Genomic DNA, 4,926 nt, shown 5'->3' with positions numbered 1-4,926 from the left:
CACCGCCCTTATTAGATTAGACAAGGGTGAAAGTGTCGATCGGGCATATGGCCCTCAAGACCTTCTCTTATCAGGTCGATTGCTTCTATCTCACACTAGAACAGACTTTGACTTTCATGTTTGAAGCAAAAAGCTTTCTTTTTCTTATACTGAAAGGTTAGTATACGCTCGACTGAACACCAAAACAATCAATAAAAATGTGTGTAGAAAAAGTATACCATGAATCTTTAGTCGATAAAGAAAAGAAAGAGAGATTTTAAATGATTCTCTCCTGAAAAGCTGTGCTGCTTTCAATCAAGTTCGAGAAGTACTTACACCAAGCGGGGACCGGCTTCGCTAGACCATTTTGGTCCGTCCGGGCTAGGCTCTATTGGGCGCTGGCTTATCGTAAACAAACAACAAACTTGATTCATAGCATACATACGATATTTCGTATAGAAACAAAAGAGAAAGAAAGTAGAAATATCGTATCTAAACAAAAAGTAGCTCGCCCTTATTCAAGGAGAGGAGAACTTCTGTTAGACTCGACTGAAAGGAGAGGAACTGAACTAGAAGATTCGAGGGACTCTACTATCCGCCGGCCGGTGCCCCTACAAAAGAGTGAAACTATATGCTTTCTTGTCCAGTGGTCGGCCTCAAGATTAGAACAAGACATGGGCTGCTTTCCTTGAATCACCCAAAGAACGGGATTCCCTGCGTAACTGCAGAACAAAGAAAAGAAAGAATTACGTATAGAAATCAGACTTTTGATTTCTGGACTGATTCCCTTTCTCAAAGGAGAGATACGCAAGAAAGAAAGAATGGTAAATGATTTGATATCCCGGGAAGGATTCAGCGACAGTCCAAGTTCTAGTTCAAGTTGAAAGAGCCAATCTGAAAGAAAAGTCTTGGCCTCTTGGCAGGGAAGATAGACATCCAGTAGTGCAATTTTCAAGCATCGTACTAGGGTTCGCTTGTCGAGTGAAATAGAAGAAACTCTCCCGATGGTATCTCGCCCCAATCGCCTGAAAATAGCTCCAATGGTCGGTATTCAAAACGTGTCTTTGTCTCATTCAAATGGGAGTGGAGTGAACCTTTCCAGGCGATATCAAGGTTGTTAGCGCTTTTCAACATGAATGAGAGAATCCATTGCCGTAGTTCTGTAAGCGTTTGAAGTAAGGTGGGTTAGCCCCCTTTACATTGGGTTAAGCCAGGTGATCGGGTATGCCCTAGCAAGTGCAGAAAGTTTGATGAATTAGAACGCTTACCCGTCTTTTTGTACCTGATTTCCGCTATTCCAGTTGTGATTTCATGAGATGGAAGAGTGGGCCTCAACCATGAATTCTTTTTCGGGGGTCCAACCAACGCTATCCATTCTAGCCAGTCTCATTTTAAGCAACAGTCTCCTTTGGTCTTTAGGGCTTCAGGCTCTCAAGTCGGGAAATCCTGTTCGAAAGAAAGCCCTATTCATTCTAGGGGATGGCAAGCTTTGTAGTAAGGTAAGGTGCGGAGCAATTTCCCTTCCCGTTCGATTGACGGCTGGCAGCTAATCTTCTTGTTTTTTCTTTGCCTCTACCTCCTTCCCCTTCGAAACTCGTCTAGCTATCGAAATAGAAAGCCAAGCCTTACCGAACGTCCCCGTCAGCTGGGCTCTTGTCTGCTATGGTAACTATGGTGCGGTTCTTTATCTTAGAGCGCGTGAAGCCAAAAGACTTCGATGAAAAGGAGTTTGACCGGCTTAGACGATTCTGGGAGGGCGATGAAGAGAATATGCTTGAGCGTCTTCTCCAGGAATGGATGAAGCAGCACTTGCACTATCTTCATTGGTATGCTTCGGCTTACTTCGATTATTCGCTTTCTCTTGAAATATCTCTTGTCGCCGCCGGTTGTCTGTTATACATACAAACGCAATGTGAAGGAACGACTCGTCCTTCATCACGGCCTGTTGTGTAAAGCTTACGACCTGCTGCGGAAAACGCCTGCAGTTTTTCCTTTTTTTGTTGGCATATTTTCATGGGGTCTATGTTTCTAAATCGATCCCCTTTAGCAAGGGACTTAATGCCTCCCAAAAAAAACTTGCCATAGTCAGACGGAATAGGACGTAGCTCAGCTGAGCAAAAGAAAGAAGAGAAGCGGATTCCACTAGGGAAGGGTCTACACTCTACTCTCCTCAGGAAGTACGGTCATAGAACGAGTCCCAAACCCGAATTCAAGCCATTCGACGATAAGTATCGGAGAGGGAAGGGCAATTCATTGGGCTCGAGTGCTACTTTCTTCTATTTTCCTCTTCACTACGTGCCTTCTCCGTCTAAGACCAATCTATGAGTCAGGATGGAATCTCTGTTTTCAGGCGGTCCCAAAGTTTCCTTCCCCAGATCAGATCCAAGACAAGACCAACACCTTTTTTCTTTCTATTTCCAACAACGGAACGGAATACGAAGAAAATCAGACGAAAGAAAGACTTCATCCTTCTACCGTTTTGGTTTGGTGGTATCAATACCACATTCAGAAAGTCATCTCTCTCTCTAGTAAACTCTATTATGCCGAAACCCTTTCTCTACTAGAGCCTTTTGCATATCCTGGGATAGGATCAAAGAACTCCACTTTCAAGCGAAAGAAGATAGACTTCATCATATACTAATAGACAAGAAAGGACTTTCCCTGCGATCAATGCCTTTTTCATTGACCTTTCGTCTTGTGTGACCTTGCTTCAATGCGAATCCATAGTTTTCTTTCATAGCCAACAGGAAAGACGAATCGAATTTCAAGCAGAAATGGAAAATCAATATCGGGTCCTTTCCCTGAAGCAAGACCGCTAAGGCGCTAGAAAAGGGAAGTGTACTTTCACTAAGACCAGTAAAGAAGCCACTCTGAAGTGAAGGAAGCCTGTCTGAATGAACCGCTCACTTTCTTGAGCTAGACAACTCCCCTATCTGATTTTCGTTTTTTCCTCTTGATCGACGGTCTCTCTATCTAAGAAAAAGAAACCTTGCTCCGCACCTCGTTTGAGTAGTACTTTACGATTCAGACTAGTTTCCGTGGGTAGATCGGTAGGCTAGGCCGCTATGAGTGAAGGTCTAAGATCACGAGAAGGTTCGTTTCGTAAGGTATTTTGATAAACGTTCGACAAGAGCCAAGATCGAAGTAGGGTTGTGAGATCATATTTTCTGGTCGGCAGGCTAGTCGTTTAGTTAGAGTTATGTTTCATCCTTTAGGTTTTGTTTTCTAATATAGAACAGAACTAGGACTATATATGTATTACAATAGAAAAGAAAAAGAAGAATTCCTTGAAGGTAGAAGTGACCGACGACAAAGACAACAGCTTGTCCAGCAGTTGTGCTGGAAAGCGATCAGTATCATTCTGAAGATCAAAACTAAATAGCGACCACTCCGTGGGCTTACTACGTAAGGACCCAAGTGGATCATACGTACCCTCCTTCGTCTCAAGATGGACTTAGACCAGGTAGGGTCTGAGTAGGCATTGTTTCACATAATCTAAAAAGAGAGTGAAGACCCGTCGTTTTCCCTTCACAGCCTTCTTCGATTCTTTGGTTGTGTGGAAATGTAATAGAAACTAGTGTGGAACAGCCCTTTTCCATATCCGCTTCTTTGTCTGGTGGGATCAAATTACCGGAAGAGCTAATGATCCTAGAAAAATGACCAGCCAACTCTCATGGTGATGCAAAGCCGTTGATCAGGGAGTTTCAGTTGCATCCTTCCTATTCGTTCTTTCGGGCACCTGGTGGATTGATCGTTTTTCTTTTTCATATGAGATGGTAATGTAATAAGTAAGAAGGTAGCGCATGCTTGAGTCCAAATGGCTAGAAATCTTACTAAGTTCCAGGTATGGATTGAGAATTTTATAGATGTTATTAAGTCTTTTCATTTGAAGATATGATGAATGTGAAATGAAGCTTAGGCCGAGTTTTCCCTAAAAAAAAGCAGTAGGCTAAGAGAAAGTTGGTGATTGGGAAAAAGGTTCGACTGTTCAGGCGCGGAGCGATGACATGCCTGCTTGTGTAAACCCTCTTAGTATCAAGATCAAGGCAGCGAGACCATTTAGAAGTGTGAAGTTGGACACTACCCCGGAAAAATCCACTTTTTGTAACAAGGGGCAAGTTTATGGATAAATTAGGATAGCCCTCATACCCAAATGCTCGTAAAAAAGAGTAAGCCGGTGGCTTTCAAAATGAAAAAGAAGTTTTCAAATAGGATGAAGACATGGCATATCATTTGATCTATCGTAATTTGACAGGTTAGTAAGGGCTCTGCTCATCTAGCGCCTTGTGATGATTTTTCAACCCCCAGTCCGGGGCTTTTCATTGGAATAGTCAAATAGTAGCAATCGGCAAAGCCGAAGTGGAGTATTGTCCGGGTGGCGCATCAAGGCCGGTTCAGCATCTACGGAATCAAGTGAAGCAAGTCTTTCGAACAACAAAGTCTCGGATCGGAAGATCGGCATTCGCCTTCAATAAAGAAGGTGAAATTTGCTTGCTTTCGTTGACATATTCACAGTTTTCTTTTCATAGGCAAATCGAAAGAAAGTCAGGTATAGCTTTACGAGTCTTCCCATTATTCTTTCTCTAGTATGTCAAGAGAAAGAAAGAAGTTGTGTAGGATCGACCCTTTCCGGTTCTCTTTATCTTCAAAACCAGTCTTCCTACTGGCACCCAGGGAACTCAAAATGGATCGACCGCAAAGGCAACTCAACTCATACTGCCAAAAGAAAAAGGCGATAGTTTTTCTTTTGTAAAAAGAAAAAGGCTTCACATCCAGGGGCACTCCTCATAGACATATTCTATTCACCACTGGGAAACTCTCTCCCACTAGACAGACATCTTAATATGAACCGGGATACCCAGGATAGGATGGCATAAAAAGAAACTCCTTGGATACTACTACCAAGACTGACACCCTCCTTTCTAGCCTTAGGCCCTAGAAACTCTT

The 4,926-nt window shown here is 43.0% G+C and overlaps 1 long non-coding RNA gene across 1 annotated transcript; it reads right to left on the bottom strand.

Moving 5' to 3' along the window:
• Positions 1-254: 254 nt before the first annotated feature.
• LOC114578714 lies at positions 255-2,420 on the bottom strand. Its single transcript, XR_003699683.1, has 2 exons — positions 530-2,420; positions 255-492 (listed from the first exon to the last, which is right to left on the bottom strand). It is a non-coding gene; the product is annotated as an uncharacterized LOC114578714 (long non-coding RNA).
• Positions 2,421-4,926: the final 2,506 nt, after the last annotated feature.

This window comes from Dendrobium catenatum, unplaced genomic scaffold (genome assembly GCF_001605985.2).
Source record: "Dendrobium catenatum unplaced genomic scaffold, ASM160598v2 original_scaffold_126235, whole genome shotgun sequence".
NCBI classification, from domain to species: Eukaryota; Viridiplantae; Streptophyta; class Magnoliopsida; order Asparagales; family Orchidaceae; genus Dendrobium; species Dendrobium catenatum.
This window is presented reverse-complemented; position numbering and strand designations above follow the sequence as displayed.